Source organism: Rhinoderma darwinii, chromosome 5, assembly GCF_050947455.1.
Source record: "Rhinoderma darwinii isolate aRhiDar2 chromosome 5, aRhiDar2.hap1, whole genome shotgun sequence".
Lineage (NCBI taxonomy): Eukaryota > Metazoa > Chordata > Amphibia > Anura > Rhinodermatidae > Rhinoderma > Rhinoderma darwinii.
In genome coordinates, this window is record NC_134691.1 from 100,699,372 (window position 1) to 100,717,388 (window position 18,017).

The 18,017-nt window shown below is 48.3% G+C and overlaps 1 long non-coding RNA gene across 2 annotated transcripts in view; it reads right to left on the minus strand.

Annotated features, from left to right (window-relative positions):
• Positions 1-18,017, minus strand: part of LOC142651510 (uncharacterized) — a 34,892-nt gene that overhangs the window by 4,967 nt on the left and 11,908 nt on the right. For both annotated transcript variants that reach the window (XR_012847634.1, XR_012847633.1), the window contains exon 3: positions 974-1,340. This is a non-coding gene — a long non-coding RNA (uncharacterized LOC142651510). The remainder of the gene's footprint in view (positions 1-973; positions 1,341-18,017) is intronic.

The following is an 18,017-nucleotide window of genomic DNA, read 5'->3' on the forward strand; positions in this document are numbered from 1 at the left end:
AATAGTAGGTCCGGATCTCTATCTAACATCATTTTAAGATTTTTTAGGCCAATTACAAGTTCGATGTTGCTATAAAACGAGCTCACATCTAAGGTAATGAATAATAAATTTTCTTTAACGTTGATTAAATTCAAATCCTTAATTAATTGTGTGGAATCTTTTAAATAACTAGGAAGTTCCACTACATATTTTTGAAAAATTAGATCTAAGTAGTGAGAGAGATGATGTTGGTGATTGTATCCCCGAAATAATAGATCTACCCGGGGGATTTTTTATGTCTTTGTGGATCTTTGGTAGGTGGTAAAACAAAGGCATATTTATATTGGTTGGAATAAGATCTTATCAGGAAAAAGGAAAAGGTGGCGGCTTAGCCTAAGGCGTGAAAAGGCGTATTGGTGGTAACTAAGGGGTTAAAACTATATCTTTCCTCATCGTCCTATGGCAGCACGCTTGGGATATTCTGTCCCCAGTTTCCACCTTAGGACTAGCCCACCTAGAATTCTAATAGAAACAATTAGCATAATTAATTAACAATTAACTGGCGTATAAGAGTAGGCTCAACCTACATGTTTTTTTATTTTGTCCTCATTGCTGTGTGCTTCTGCTTACAGCCCACCTTATTAACATATGTTTCTTTTTTTTTTTCAAGGTTTAGCCCGGCAGGGGGTTCCCTGTCTTTTGGCAAATATATCATTATATGGATTTTTATTATACCAGAGATGTGTTGACTCCAGGGAGGATTTCCATACAGAGGGGTTTTCTCTGTTAACCCGTTGAGTTCTTTACTCTTACTCTGGGCAATGTTTTGCAGAAGTTTCTTTTTTTGCCAGAGGTTATTATACCAGAGGTGTGTCTATGGGTATTCAACTGTTGAGCTCAAAAGTTTATTGTGTGCTCCAGTACAGTCTCTTGAATTGCTGTGAATTCTCCAGGTTAATAAATTATGTTAAAGGTGTGTCTTTAGTTCACTTACTTGTTCCAAATTACTATCAGCCTAGGCAGTTGTTTTGGCCATGTGGCAGCGAGTGATGTATCGGCATCCTCAAGGTCTGGCTGCGCTGCCTGGGAGACTCTACTTGCACTTCCACTTCACCTTGTTTGTGCTTGCATCACTTCCGGGTGTACTAGTGTGGTGCCTGCATTACTTCCAGGTGTACTTGTGTGGTGCTTAAATCACTTCCGGGTGTACTTGTGTTGTGCTTGCATCATTTCCGGGTTACTTGTGTGGTGCTTTCCATCACTTCCAGGGGAACTTGTGTGGTTCTTTGCATCACTTCCGGGTGTACGCTGTATGTTGCTAGCATCACTTCCGGTATACTGTGTGGTGCTTGCATCACTTCCTGCAGGGCATATAATGAGACTTGGATGAGTAGGTGTTAGGACTGTTTTACCTGAGCAGCCGCTCTCCAAGCCTCCTAAGGTAATAATATGAATAGGCTCTGCCGCTCAGAATCCCTGCGGCCACATGGGACAAGGTATTTATGTTGTGTTCCTGTTTTCTGTGTGCTTTCAGATGTCTAGCCACTCTAGTCAGACTCCTGGCAAGAGAAGACACAAGTCCAGACACACATTATGCACACACTGCCAGCTGCCTCTGCCAGATGATGTAAGCTTCTGATATTTGTGATGATTGTTTATTGCATGAACAAGGTCTTCATTTGCAAAAAGAAAAAGGAGTAGTGTATCTAAACGTTGCTTAAGCTGCATTAAACATCTCTTATGACTGCTCATCCAATATTTACAAGGACTGCACCTAACCAGAGGAGGATGAGGAACTCAGACAGCAAACGTTAATGTTTTTTTGCCTGGCTGAAATCTGAAGGCCCTTTTACACCGGCCGAGATTTGGCCGGTGCAGCAAGCACCGATCAACGAGACATTTTTGATCGGCGCTCGCTTGCTCCTTTCACCCGGAGCTATGGATGGGGACGAGCGGTCGTTACTCCGATCGTTTGTCCCCATACATTATTATCATGCTGGCAGCGCATCTCCCTGTTTACACTGGGAGATGTGCTGCCGACAAAGATAATCCTTTACTTTTTTTAAACGATATGACCAGCAGATGATCGATTGCTCGTTCATCTGCTGATCACTGCCCTTTTTACACAGGGCAATTATCAGCAACGAGCGTTAATATAACTGCCCGATAATCGTCCTGTGTAAAACCCCCTTTATGCTCTTGGGCCATCTGGTAAGCAAGATATAAAAGAACATGCTATGAGTCTTCTGTAGCCGCCTCTTCTGCTTCATCTGATACAACTTAAAATTCATCTGACTCTGAAGCGCTGATTTAAAAAAAACAACTTCCTATTTAAAAAAGAGGATGCAGAGTTATTAATAAAAGAAGTAAAACAAGTAATATGGAGACTAAGAAAGACAAGGCCACTTCTCAAGATAAAGAAAATGTATTTTATTTTCCAAAGAAGAAGGCCTGTGTATTACCTGGACATCAGGCATTAAACACTATTTATGGAGAGGGAATAGAAACAATCTGACAAAAAGATGGACTTTGGCAGCCGGTTTAAAGGAAAGATGTCATGAAATAATTTTTTTTTTATCCAATTGCTTTGAGTATGATATTAAAATACATTTTATTTATTTGTGTTCTTGTGTTCTACTTTTTACTTTTTACTTACTATTACTTCTCTATTGGGGCTGCCATTTTTTTTTCATCTCTGTATGTGTCGGTTAACGACACATACAGAGATGGAATACGGCACATACAACCCCATAGAGAATGCGAACGGGAGCCGTTCCATTCACTACAGCGACCACCGTCTGTGTGAGAATGGTGCATGCGCCGCTCCCACACAGACCAAAAGGAAGGTCTTTGGCAAAGCGAAATCCGGCGCCATTTTCATGTGGACCGGAAGCCGCGGCCGGACAGTAAGATGACGACTTACGGCCGCGGCTTCCGGCCATATGTTCAAGGAACCGAAGTCGCAAGGAATAGGAGAGGAGGTGGCAGCGGCAGCAGGTAAGTTATGTTCGTGTATGTGATGTGTTTTACGTTCGTGTATGTTTGTATTATACTGTCTGCTGAGCACTGTATCTAATCCTCCTACACTGTGCAGTCGCTCAGAAAATGGTGGCACATAGTGTAGGAGGTTTGACGATTCAAACCCCCTCCTTTTCCTGGCACTAGACAGAATAAGGGAGGGGGGATTGTGTGAGGACACTACAGAGTGTGTCTACCCCAAATTTGCAGCATAAAGCAATGAGGTTGCTTTACCACATTGACCATGCAGTAATTTTGGGAAGTGCTCCCTCTAGTGCCAAGAACATGGAAATGTTATAAATTAGAATCTAATTTATAATATTTCCTGACTTGTGAAAAAATTTAAAAAAATATATAATAAAAATAATAATTGTTTAACTAAAAAAAAAAATAATAATTCTAGCGACACATTCCCTTTAAAGCTGTATATAAGTTAGATCCTGCTGTGTCAGAAAGTTGGGAAGATCCAGCTAAGGTTGATCCTCCTGTAGCAAAGTTATTAAAACATGCTTTTTACCCTTCAGATGACACAATGCTAGTTAGAGACCCCTTGGACAGGAAAGCAGATTCCGTTTTGAAAAAGTCCTATAACAATTCAGCAGCATTGATGAAGACAGCTATGGCTTCTGTTCCAGTAGCAAGAGCTTTGAGGGTCTGGCTCAGGACATTTTGGAAGGTGTACCTAGAGATGAAATGAGTTAATTGTAAAAAACAAACAAAAAAAACCTGCAGAATTCATGTGCGACTTTCCATTAGATGTCCTTAGGATTTCATCAAAAAGCATAGCTCTCATCAACACGGCTAGAAGAGCTATCTGGCTTAAGCCTGGACAGGTGATACAGGGCAAACGAACAATTTTTGTGCTCTCCTTTACCCACCAGGCTCCCTGTTTGGTTCAAAGCTGGAGGCAGTTCTTCAAGCAAATAAGGATGGAAAAGGCCTTGCCTTTCCAGAAATGAACACGTGTCAAAAATTTTCTTTTCACAAGTATTGAGGCTCACGCCCCTTTATTTCGGGACAGAAACAGAAGGCAAAGTAGGCCGCCTGACAGTAAAAACACGGGAAGGTTCCAGAATAGATTCAGACGCAAACCTGATGCAGGTCCTGCCAAGGAAGAATTCTGATGCCAGGAGTATGGTTGTCAATGTAGGAGGCATGGAACGAGATCACCTCAGACGGATGGCTGCTCCAACTGTTAAGAGAAGGTTATCTCTTCATGTTACAGAACTCTATGCAAAAACGTTTTTAGTCAATGCGGAAAAAGACACATCTGCTACAAGAATTTGTTGGGAGGGGTGCCCTCTATTTAGTACATTTGGATCAGCAAGGTCAGGGAATCTACTCCCGTGTTTTCACCGTTCCCAAACAGGGAGGGAAGTGGAGACTAATAATACACTTGCGCCATCTCAAAAAGTATTTTCAGAAGATAATATTCAAAGTGGACACCATAAAATCAGTCACAAATCTGCTTCAGAAGGGAGATTATATGGCTTCACTGGATCTCACCGATGCCTATCTCCACATCCCAATTCACCCAACATGCAGAAAAGTCCTGTGAGTGGCCTATTGTCATCATTGTCAAGTTCATCATGTCCAGTTCAAAGCCATGCCCTTCATGCTGTTCTGATCTGTTCAGACAATATAACCACAGTTTGGTACCTCAACAAAGAGGGAGGCACTCTGTGTCCCCTTCTCCTACAAGAATGTAGTCAGATCTTCACAGAATTCCATCTTGCAGGATTAGGAGCTCTGCATATCAGTGGATCTGTCAATACAGTAGCAGATCTTCTCAGCCGGAAGAGACTAGTCCCATCAGATCCAAATACTTCCAGCAAATAGTGAACAGATGGGACATGCCAGAGATTAACCTAATGGCGAACAAAGACAACTTTAAAATTTTGGAAGTACTGTTCTCTTCACGCATCAGACCATCCAGTTGCAGTAGATGCAATGTCAATATCTTGGAAATGGTGGTTCCTGTACATATTAAGGCCAGTCCCACTGTCATGTCCGTGGCTGCGGGCCGTCAGTTCCACTCTCCCCATGACAGCCGCAGCCACGAGTCGGCAAACGCTGGCCCCAGTCCCCCCTCAGGAGACGCCAGCGCTCGCTTCCACTCACCTCGGCCGGATCCCACGTTTCTCTTTGCCACTTGCTGACCGCTATGATGGAGACGTGAGGACCTGTCGTGGATTCTTGAACCAGTGCCAGATCCACTTCCGTCTGTATGAAAGTGCATTTTCATCTGACGGCGCAAGGGTCGCATTCATCATCTCTCTCCTCACTGGCGAGGCTCTTGCATGGGCAAACCCCATCTGGGAGAGACAAGGACCGGAGACCCGTGACTTCCAGGGCTTCCTCCGGACTTTTCGCATGGTGTTTGAGGAGCCTGGACGGGTCTCATCTGCAGCGGCTTCCTTGACTAACCTACGCCAAGGAGACACCTCCGTGAGCGAGTACGCCATCCACTTCCTCACCCTGGCGTGAGAACTGTTATGGAACAATGAGGCCCTGGTGGCTGCATTCTGGCATGGACTGTCTCCTAAAATTAAGGACGAACTTGCCGCTCGAGACCTGCCATCTACCCTGGATGACATCATCCTTCTGTCCGCCCGGATTGATATGCGGATCCGAGAACGCCTCCAAGAGCTTCGTCGGGAGGGTAGCCTTCCTAGTCTGGTCCCTACGTTGCAGCAACCCCTGCTATCCTCAGATGTCGATCCTCCTATGAAGCCTGTGATGATGTACCACTGTAAGCTATCCATCCAGGAAAGACAACGCCTGTGTCCCCAAAAATCCCAAAGCCTAGGGTTGCTAGGAAAGACAACCTTGGATAAGAAAGGACTTCTGTGTAAATTGTCCATACCAGTGACCATAGTGTCCGGCGAGAGAACGCATCAGGTCTCTGCGTATCTGAACTCTGGATCCGCTGCTAATTTCATCCGTAGAGACCTGGTGGATCTTCTTTAATTACCCACCACCCCCCTGGAGAGGCCGTTAATGGTTGCATCAGTGAATGGACTACCTCTGCCAGACCAAGTTATAGCTGTGACCAAGCCGCTGAGGCTCCAAGTGGGAGCTCTTCACTCCGAACTCCTGTCGTTCTATGTCCTATCCAAAACCGTTAACCCTGTGTTGCTGGGCCTGCCGTGGCTCCCACTACATGCCCCAGTCCTGGACTGGAATTCTGGAGAGGTTCTCCAGTGGGGCCCTGAGTGTCAAAGCCGATGCCTGGTGCAGATTAGTTCGGCTCAGCCTTCCCTGCCTTGGTCATTGGCAGGATTGACGGGTCATTATGCTGCATTTTCAGACGTCTTCAGCAAGAGGGAGACGGAGACATTGCCTCCACACCGGGCGTATGACTTCCCTATCGAGCGGATTCCTGGTGCATCCCTTCCCCGTGGTAGGGTATATCCTCTCTCCTGGCCAGAGACTCTGTCCATGTCCGACCTATGTGAAAGAGACCTTGGAGAGGGGCTTCATATGAAAGTCTTCCTCCCCGGCAGGAGCTGGGTTCTTCTTCGTCCTTGTATTGACTACCGAGGTCTCAACCAGATCACGGTGAAAAATAAATATCCCTTGCCACTGATCTCAGAACTGTTTGATCGTATATGTGGTGCCAAGATTTTTTCCAAACTAGACCTGCGTGGGGCTTACAAACTAGTCCGGATTCGCCAGGGTGATGAATGGAGGACTGCATTTAACACCCGTGATGGACACTATGAATATCTAGTAATGCCCTTCGGCCTGTATAATGCTCCAATGGTCTTCCAGGAGTTTGTTAATTACAATTTACTTGACCTCCTCTATGTTTGTGTAGTAGTCTACCTTGATGATATCTTGATTTTCTCTCCAGATCCTATTACGCATCAGAGACATGTCCATCAAGTTTTGCTGCAGTTAAGGGAGAATAGTCTGTACGCTAAGTTGGAAAAGTGCGTGTTTGAAAAAGATGCTCTACCCTTTCCGGGCTATATCGTCTCGAATCGAGGTCTCGAGATGGATCCTGAAAAGGTAAAGTCTGTCCTGGAATGGCCACATCCTCAAGGCTTGAGGGCCATACAGCGCTTTCTGGGATTCGCCAATTTTTACAGATAGTTTATTCCAAACTTCTCCTCACTGACTTCTACCTCTAACCTCACTAAGAAGGGCATGAACGCCAAGATGAGGACTTCTGAGTCAGAGTCCGCATTCAATAGCCTGAAGAGTGCCTTCACGTCAGCCTCTATCCTTCATCATCCAGATGTCTCTCTACAGTTCTCGTTGGAGGTGGACGCATCCTCTGTCGGTGCTGGTGCACTCCTGTTCCAGAGAGGCTCCAAGGGGAAGTCATTGGTATGTGGATATTTTTCTAAGCTCTTCTCTTCCGCAGAACGCAACTACTCAATTGGGGATCGGGAGTTACTGGCCATCAAATTAGCTCTGGAGGAGTGGAGACATCTACTAGAGGGCGCAGCTCATCCCATCCTGATTTAAACGGACCATAAGAACCTCACCTATCTTCAGACGGCCCAACGGCTGTACCCTCGTCAGGCCAGGTGGGCACTGTTCTTTACCAGGTTCCAGTTTGAGCTCCATTATCGCCCGACCGACAAGAATGTGAGGGCTGATGCCTTGTCCAGGTCTTTCGAGACAGAAGACACCACGGAGATTCCACAGAACATCATTCGTCCGTCTTGCATTGTCTCTGTCAATCCCCTGCAAGTTGGGGAAATTCCTCCAGGGAGGACTTTTGTGCGCCTGGCTGACCGTGGAAGAATCCTCCGCTGGGGACACTCCTCTATATTGGCAGGTCACGCGGGGACCCATAAGATTCGGGATCTGATTGCTCGTCATTTCTGGTGGCCCACGCTGCCCAAGGACATTATGGACATTGTTTCTTCCTGTTCAGTATGTGCAGCCAACAAGGTCGCTCACTCCAGACCTGCTGGTGTGCTCCAGCCATTGCCTGTGCCCAATGCCCCCTGGCAGCATATAGCCATGGACTTTATTACGGACCTGCCTCTCTCTGCCGGGTGCAGTACTGTCTGGGTGGTGGTGGATCGATTTTCAAAGATGGCCCACTTCGTTCCTCTGACCGGTCTTCCTTCTGCTCCTCTGCTGGCCAAGCTGTTCATCCAACGCATCTTCCGCCTGCACGGCTTGCCGCAGCATATTGTGTCTGATAGGGGGCTTCAGTTCACCTCAAAGTTCTAGAGAGCCCTCTGCGGACTCCTAGGTATAAAGTTGGACTTTTCCTCGGCCTACCATCCTCAGTCCAATGGTCAGGTCGAGAGGATCAATCAGATCTTGGAGAACTACCTACGCCCCTTCATCTCCAAGCAGCATGATGACTGGGTGCAGTTGCTTCCGTGGGCTGAGTTCTCTTACAATAATCATACCAGTGAGACCACAAAGAAGACACCGTTCCTTATTGTCTATGGCCAGCACCCACGAATCCCTCTCCCGGTTCCTGTTACGTCCGAGGTGCCAGCTGCTGACACGGCTTTTGGGGACTTTCTGCAGATCTGGCAGCAGACTTGATCCTCCATCCTGCTAGCGGTCGACCGCATGAAGCGTAAGGCGGACACAAGGACAAGAGAACCTCCTCAGTTTCTTCCTGGCACGAAGGTCTGGCTGTCCTCCAGGAATATTTGACTGAGGGTGCCGTCATACAAATTTGCTCCCTGGTTCCTCGGTCCCTTCGAGATTCTGCAGCAGATCAACCCTGTTGCCTACAAGCTTCGGCTGCCTCCTACCCTCAAGATCCACAACTCCTTCCATGTTTCTCTCCAGAAACAGGCCATCGGGTTTACTCACCTCCCGACGCCCGCAGCCATGGATCCGTGAGCGCTGGTCCCCATCTCCTTCCTAGGAGATGCCAGCGCTTACTTCCGCTCCGGTTTGCTGTGAAACGTGGGGTGCACGCATACGCTCGTGCCCGGCCTTAAAGGGCCAGGCCTTCTGATCCTTGCCTGAGCGTTGTTAGTTTTCCCAGTCTGTCTTGCAAATGGTCCCTTATTGTTTCCCGTTCCAGTTGTTACCCTTGCCCTGTTACCTGTTCTTGTATCCCGTGCTGTTCTTGTCCCTGTGCCTATTAGTGTCGGAGTCATGTCACGTCCTGTGTCATCTGCCACTTCCTGAGGAATTTGCCACGTCTGGCGCAACCTGTGGCATCTGTGTCATCCGCCACGTCCTGTGTCTTCTGCCACGTCCGGAGGAATTCGCCACGTCTGGCGCAACCTGCGGCACCTGTGACATCCTCCACGTTTGGCGATACCTGCTGCACCCATCTCCATCATTGCCAGAGCTGCGGCCACTATCTGGACTATCCAGGTACCCTTGTGTGGGACTTTGTATTCTGGGGTTCCTGTTGTTTGGCCAGCTGCCTCCCTGCTATGGCGGTTCGGCCAAGTGTGTCCACTAACCCGCTACGTGACACCAAATCCTGCGGTTGCCTCCAGCGGCCCTTCAGAGACCTTCGATGTTAAAGAGATCTTGGACACCAAGAGAGTGAGAGAAAATACTTTTTTTTGGTGAATTGGTTGGGGTTTGGTCCGGAAGAGAGGTTCCGGGAGCCAGAGGAGAATCTCAATGCTCCTACCCTCATTAAGAGGTTTCTCTCTCGTTCTGGTCTCAAGTGGAGGGGACGTAAGGGGGGGGGGTACTATAACGACCGTGGTTGCTGACCACGAACTCCTTCCATCCAGTCGACATTCTTCTCTCAAGAGATATCTGCACATATGGCCGTCCTACTCCACAGTGACCACCAGGGTGCGCTCAGGAGCTCAGTCCAGACTAGAAGCCAGAGCGCATGCATGTTGGAGATTGAGCTAATTGCTCCCAGAGCACCCTGGGCTAGAAGAAGGTCCCAGCCCCATCCTCACACGCCTGAGCATTGTTGTCTTATTCAAAGTCTGTCTTGCAAATGGTCCCCTAGTGTTTCCTGCTTCCAGTGTTCCCTGTTACTGTATCCTGTAACCTGTATCCTGTTCTAGTGCCGTGCTGAGCTGTGATGTGCTGTATACCACGCCTGTCCTGCTTCTCCACGCCTGACGTCTACCTGCTGCCTAGTTCCTGCCAAGCCTGCCTTGCTACTGTCCGAGCTGCCACAGGTACCCTATATGAACTATATACTCTGACCTCCACCCTGTTGGCCAGCTGCCATACCGCCAAGTTGGTACAGCCCAGTAGGTCCACGAACCCTACCTAACACAATCGTTGACGGGGACAGATTAGTTCGGCTCAGCCTCCTCTGCCTCAGTCACTGGCAGGATTGCCTGGTCATTTTGCTGAATTTGCGGACATCTTCAGCAAGAAGGAGGCGGAGACACTGCCCCCACACCGGGAGTATGACTGTCCTATAGAGCTGATTCCTGGTGCATCCCTTCCCCGTGGTAGGGTATATCCTCTCTCCTTGCCAGAGACTCTGTCCATGTCCGCCTATGTTAGAGAGAACTTGGAGCGGGGCTTCATACGCAAGTCTTCCTCCCCGGCAGGAGACGGGTTCTTCTTCGTCAAGAAGAAAGATGGTTCTCTACATCCGTGTATCGACTACTGGGGTCTCAACCAAATCACGGTGAAAAATAAGTATCCATTGCCATTGGTCTCTGAATTATTTGACCGTATATGTGGTGCCAAAAAATTTTCCAAACTAGACCTGCGTGGGGCTTACAACTTCATCCGGATTCCCCAGGGTGACGAGTGGAAGACGGCATTTAACACCCTTGACGAACACTATGAATATCTAGTAATGCCCTTTGGCCTGTGTAATGCTCCCGCAGTCTTCCAGGAGTTCGTTAATGACATCTTCCGTGACCTCCTCTATGTTTGTGCAGTAGTCTATCTTGATGACATCTTGATTTTTTCTCCAGATCCTATGACTCATGAGAGACATGTCCGTCAGGTTTTGCTGCGGTTAAGGGAGAATCGCCTGTACGCCAAGTTGGAAAAGTGCGTGTTTGAGAGAGATGCGCTACCCTTCCTGGGCTCCATCGTCTCAAATCGGGGTCTCAAGAAGGATCCTGAAAAGGTAAAGTCCGTCCTGGAATGGCCACGCCCTCAAGGCTTGAGGGCCATACAGTGCTTTCTGGGATTCACCAATTTTTACAGACAATTCATCCCAAACTTCTCTTCACTGACATCTCATATCTCTAACCTCACCAAGATGGGCTTGAACGCTAAGGTGTGGACTCCTGAGGCAGAGTCCGCATTCAACAGCCTGAAGAGTGCCTTTACGTCAACCTCTATCCTCCATTATCCAGATGTTTCCCTACAGTTCTCATTGGAGGTGGACGCCTCCTCTGTCGGTGCTGGTGCACTCCTGTTCCAGAGAGGTTCCAAGGGCAAGTCAATGGTATTTCTCTAAGCTCTTCTCTTCCGCAGAACGCAACTACTCGATTGGGGATCGGGAGTTACTGGCCATCAAATTGGCCCTGGAGGAGTGGAGACATCTACTAGAGGGCGCAGCTCATCCCATCCTGATTTTTACGGACCACAAGAATCACACCTACCTCCAGACGACCCAACAGCTGAATCCTCGTTTGGCCAGGTGGGCACTGTTCTTTGCTAGGTTCCAGTTTGAGCTCCATTATCGCCCGGCTGACAAGAATGTTAGGGCCGATGCCTTGTCTAGGTCTTTCGAAACAGAAGACACGATGGAGATGCCACAGAACATTATCGACCTGTCCTGCCTTGTCTCGGTCAATCCACTGCAAGTTGGGGACATTCCTCCAGGGAGGACTTTTGTGCGCACGGCTGACCGAGGAAGAGTCCTCCGCTGTGGACACGCCTCTAGACTGGCAGGTCACGCGGGGACCTGTAAGACCCAGGATCTGATTGTCCGTCATTTCTGGTGGCCCACCCTGCCTAAGGACGTTATGGACTTTGTTTACTCCTGCTCTGTGTGTGCAGCTAACAAGGTCGTTCACTCCAGACCTGCTGGCCTGCTCCAGCCATTGCCTGTGCCCGATGCTCCCTGGCAGCATATAGCGATGGACTTTATTACTGACCTGCCTCTCTCTGCCGGATGCAGTGCTGTCTGGGTGGCGGCGGATGACCCACTTCGTTCCTCTGACCGGTCTTCCATCTGCTCCTCAACTGGTCAAGCTGTTTATCCAACACATCTTCCGCCTGCATGGCTTGCCGCAGCATATTGTGTCTGATCGGGGGGTTCAGTTCACCTCAAGGTTCTAGAGAGCCCTCTGCGGACTCCTAGGTGTGAGGTTGGACTTTTTCTCAGCCTACCATCGTCAGTCCAATGGTCAGGTCGAGAGGATCAATCAGATCTTGGAGAACTACCTATGCCATTTTGTCTCTAAGCAGCATGATGACTGGGTGCAGTTGGTTCCGTGGGCTGAGTTCTCTTACAACAATCATACCAGCGAGTCCACACAGAAGACACCGTTCCTTATTGTCTATGGCCAGCACCCATGAATCCCTCTCCCGGTTCCTGTTACGTCCGAGGTGCCAGCTGCTGACACGGCTTTTGGGGACTTTCTGCAGATCTGGCAGCAGACTTGATCCTCCATCCTGCTAGCGGTCGACCGCATGAAGCGGAAGGCGGACACAAGGACAAGAGAACCTCCTCAGTTTCTTCCTGGCATTTGACTGAGGGTGCCGTCATACAAATTTGCTCCCAGGTTCCTTGGACCCTTCAAGATCCTGTAACGAATCAATCCTGTTGCCTACAAGCTTCGGCTGCCTCCTGCCCTCAGGATCCCCAATTCCTTTCATGTCTCTCTCCTGAAACCGGTGGTCCTGAATTGCTTTACCAAGACTCCTAGCCCTGCGGTTGCCTCCACCGGTCCTTCAGACAACTTCGAGGTTAAGAAGATCTTGGACACCAAGAGAGTGAAGGGAAAAACTTTTTATTTGGTGGATTTGAGGGGGTTTGGACCTGAAGAGAGGTCCTGGGAGCCAGAGGAGAACCTCAATGCTCCTACTCTTGTGAAGAAGTTTTTCTCTCGCTCTTGTCCCAAGAAGAGGTGTAAGAGGGGGGATACTGTCAAGTCCGTGGCTGCAGGCCGTCAGTTCCACTCTCCCCCTGACAGCCGCAGCCACGAGTTGGCGAGCGATGGCCCCAGTCTCCTCCTCGGAAGACGCCAGTGCTCGCTTCCACTCACCTCGGCCGGATCCCGTAGGGTGCACGCCTGTTCTTAAAGGTGCGTGCCTGTTCTTAAAGGGCAGTGCGTGCACCAGACTTTAATGAACTATCAGCCCATAGGTCCCTGAACTATAAGAGGGGTTCAGCCCCTTGCTTCTATGCCTGAGCATTGTTGTCGTATCATAAGTCTGTCTTGCAAATGGTCCCCTAGTTTTTCCTGCTCCCAGTGTTCCCTGTTCCTGTAACCTGTATCCTGATCTAGTGCCGTGCTGTAGTTGTGCTGTGCTCTACGCCTGTCCTGCTACTGCATGCCTGACGTCTACCTGCTGCCTAGTCCCAGCCAAGCCTGCCTTGCTACTGTCCGAGCTGCCACAGGTACCCTATATGAACTATAGACTCTGACCTGCGCCCTGTTGGCCAGCTGCCATACTGCGAAGTCGGTACGGCCCTGTGGGTCCACGAACCCAACGTGACACCCGCTCATACCAAAAATCTTGGAGTAGATTGCAGCAGAGAAACCCTCCATACTTCTGGTTGCTCCATTTTGGCCTCGCCGGGCATGGTTCCATGTTCTGCTCCGTCTCTCCAGAGGGATATTCTGGAAGCTGCCAATGTGCCAAGATCTGTTGCTCCAGGAAGGCCTGTTTCACCCTCACCTCAGCAAACTCCATCTGACTGTCTGGAGGCTGAGAGGCGAAGATTGGTAAATAAAGGCCTCTCTTAGTCTGTAATTTCCACGCTTCATGCCATAAACCAATAAAATATTTTCCAGATTGTGGAAGAAATTTTCTAGCTCCAGGGAAGAGTCCTCCTATTCTTCTCTTGAGGTGCCAGTGGTATTGCAATTCCTGCTGGAGGGCTTCCAGAAGGGGTTAAAGTTCAATACCTTGAAAACTCATGTATGGGCCATCAATTGCATGACTGAAGGTAAATTCATCAATCAACCTCTTATTGCAAGGTTCTTTAAAGGCATCAAAAATCTTAGACCAGTAGTTAAACCACCATTGCCTTTCTGGGACTTGTCTTAAAGAGACTTGCAGTGCCTCCATTTGAACCACTATTAGAATTGGATCTTAAGTGGCTTTCCTTTAACCGGTTCAGGACCGGGCTATTTTGAGCCTTCAGGACCAAACACCGTTTAGCCATTTTTAGCACGTGTTGGTTAAACGGCTATAACTTTTTTATTTGTTGGGCTAGCGACGTGATTTTTGCGATATTTTTTTCGTAGACATTTCGTAGACATTTTTTCTACCATAAATTTTGATATATTACATGTCCATTTTAGGGTAATTGGATCAGGGCTAGCGTTACGACAATCATTGGCAGGGGGCACGTTTTTTTTGGGTGTGTATTTTATGTGTATTGTGACAACTTGGGGTAAGTCAGCTCACAGGATCACCATCTCCAGGGTAAGATAGTTGGCACAATTAAGAATTTTGACTCCAAAACAGTGGGTTCAGTATAAAACTGGCCGCAACCAGCTTTATTGTCTTCATACATGAAAAGCAGATTTTACAAAATAGTTAAAAAATAAACCCTAGGCCGTCCAGCCTCTAACTAAACATACAGCTTCCCCAACTATCAGGGTGAAAGGCCTTCTCCCCAGCACCTTACAACAAACATATGTTTTTACCAGAACTTCTGACTCCCACAGACTGGCAATACCTGTCTTACTCAGACTGGGAGCCTTGTGTGAATAGATCACACCTTTCTTAACAGCCTTAACAGCTGGCAGCTAATGAGACTCATAAGGCAGCCCAAACCCTGGACTGAAGATGGAGTGGAACTTTTACTATTCTCTTCTACTACAGCAACCCAGACCTTTTAAATATATAATTCTGGGCCCAAATCCTGCCCCTTAGTAGCTGCACTGCTACAGTATTTATTATTAATTTTTTTGCACTTTATTTAACTTATTTTTTTATTATTATGCTCTGTCTCTCAAAGGTCAGACCGCTGCCTCTATTCATATACACAGCGCTAATTGAGCGCTGTATAGAAGAGATCAGAGGAGACAGAAGACTGCCAGGGACCCGACATTCAGCAGCCCGATCGCTCGGGCAGCAAGCTAAAACCTGCGCCGTAAATGCACTATAGCGCGGGTTTTAGAGGTCCCCGCCCAGCCGGCGTTCGGGAACCGGTTAAAGTGGTATTCCCTGTGGCAGTCACTTCAGCCAGGAGAATAAGAGAGGTACAAGCCATATCTGCAAAACATCCTTACCTCAGATTCCATCCAGATGCAGTGGTGCTACACACTTTACCCGCCTTCCTGCCGAAAATGTTATTTGTGGATAACATAAAAAGAATCTTTCCTTCCGGTCTTCTTTCCCAATCCGATGAATCAGCAGGAGGAAGAACTTCCCTCATTGGATGTAAAAAGAGCTGTAGAAATGTATCTCTACAGAACCAAAGAGTTTAGGCTTTCAGAAAATCTCTTCATCCTATTCGATGGTCCTAGGAGGGGCCTTAAAGCTACCAAAGACACCTTAGCTAGATGGGTCAAGTTTTGCATAACAGAGGCTTATGTTGCAGATGGCTCTTCTACTCCATTTCCTGTTCGAGCTCACTCTGCCTGAGCAACCTCCACCTCGTGGACAGAGAGGGCTCAAATGTCCTTACAGGAGATTTGGACTGCTGCTTCATGGTCAACACCATCTACCTTTGTGAAGCATTATCGGCTACATATCGAGGCTTCTAGGGGAGCAGTTTTTGGTACTAGTGTCCTTAGTGCGAATTTCAAAATTAACCCTCCCTTTTCTGTGTTTCAATGCACATCCCATGTGTGTTGCCGTACGACGATAAGGAAAGAGAAAATTTGTATTAGGGTAAATTCACATATATCAGTTTTTTCGTCTCTCAATCGATTACAACTGATGCAAAAACTGATGCAAAACTGTATCAGTTGCTGTAAAGGATCTGCCAGGCACAGCTTCGGGGTTAACTCCCATAGGTAATCAGTCTGCACCTGAATCTACGTCTCTGAGACTGACTCCATCTTCCACCACTCAGGATGGCAGGCTTAGGAGTGGGAGAGCCTATCGCAGCCTGGCCAGACGGAGCTAGCTCCCGCCCTCTGTCTATTTATAGCTGCCTTTCCTGTTCCTCCTTTGCTTGTGATTCTTTTCGTGTGGTTTCCTGGCCCAGCTACAGCTCCTAACTATTTGATCCTGCTCCATACTGACCCTGGCTTACTGACTACTCTCCTTCTCTGCGTTTGGTACCTCGTGCTCTCCTGGTTTGACTTGGCTCGTTCACCACTCTGGTTGCTCACGGTGTTTCCGTGGGCAACTGCCCCTTTCCCTTTGCTTTGTATTCCCTTGTATGTTTGTCTCGTGCACTTACTGAGCGTAGGGACCGCCGCCCAGTTGTACCCCATCGCCTAGGGCGGGTCGTTGCAAGTAGGCAGGGATAGAGTGGCGGGTAGATTATGGCTCACTTGTTCGTTTCCCTACCCCCGTCGTTACATAATCACAAGCCCATACCTAGTCTACCCTGGTCCCTGACACCACTATGGACCCCTTTGAAACCCTGGCTCAGCAAATGCAGGGTCTCTCCCTACAGGTCCAGGCCCCGGCTCAGAGGGTCAACCAGCCTGATGCTACCTTGGTAGTTCCCCTCACCTCACCTCCTGAACCCCACCTCAAGTTGCCCGACCGGTTCTCAGGGGACCGGAGGGCTTTTCTCTCCTTTCGGGAGAGTTGTAGGCTTTACTTTCGCTTAAAGCCTCATTCCTCAGGTTCTGAGAACCAGCGGGTGGGTATAATTATGTCCCGGCTCCAGGAAGGGCCCCAAGAGTGGGCCTTCTCCTTGGCTCCTGACGCCCCTGAACTTTCCTCCGTTGATCGTTTCTTTTCTGCTCTCGGACTCATTTATGACGAGACTGATAGGACTGCCTTTGCCGAGAGTCAGCTGGTGACCATACGTCAGGGTAAGAGACCTGTTGAGGAGTATTGTTCTGACTTTAGGAAGTGGTGTGTAGCTTCTCGGTGGAATGACCCTGCCTTAAGGTGCCAGTTTAGGTTGGGTCTGTCGAACACCCTGAAAGACCTGCTAGTTAGCTATCCCTCTTCTGACTCCCTAGACCAGGTTATGGCTTTAGCGGTAGGACTTGACCGACGTCTCAGGGAACGACAACGTGAATGTTTATGTGTTTTCTCCTCCGACTCCCCCATGATGCCTCCCGAGGTTCCGTTGCTTCGTTCCTCCCCAGAAGACTCAGAGGAACCTATGCAACTCGGGGCCTCCGTGTCCCCCCAACAACGTAGAGATTTCCGCAGGAAAAATCGTCTCTGCTTCTACTGTGGAGATGACAAGCATCAAGTGAACAACTGTCCTAAGCGTAAGAATGCAGCCGGAGAACTTCCACGCCTAAGTGATCATCGGGGAGGTCACTTGGGCGCACAGGTATTTCCCGTAAATATGAAACATAATAAGATCTTGCTTCCCTTTCAGGTCTCTTTTGGTGGTAGGTCTGCTACCGGCAGTGCCTTCGTGGATTCAGGGTCCTCTGCTAATATCATGTCTGTGGAATTTGCTATGTCTCTTGCTATGCCTTTGATTGATTTGCCTAAACCTGTCCCGGTAGTGGGTATCGACTCCACTCCTCTTGCTAATGGTTATTTTACTCAGCATACCCCTGTTTTTGAACTCCTTGTTGGCTCCATGCATTTGGAGCAGTGCTCTGTACTGTTGATGCAGGGATTATCGTCCGATTTGGTTTTAGGCCTTCCCTGGTTGCAGTTGCATAATCCCACGTTTGACTGGAATACTGGGGAGCTGACCAAATGGGGTAATGAATGTTTGACGTCATGTTTTTCTGTTAATTCTATTTCTCCCCCTGAGGAGGTGAACACGCTACCTGAGTTTGTTCAGGACTTCGCTGATGTTTTCTCTAAGGAGGCCTCCGAAGTGTTACCTCCTCATAGAGAATACGATT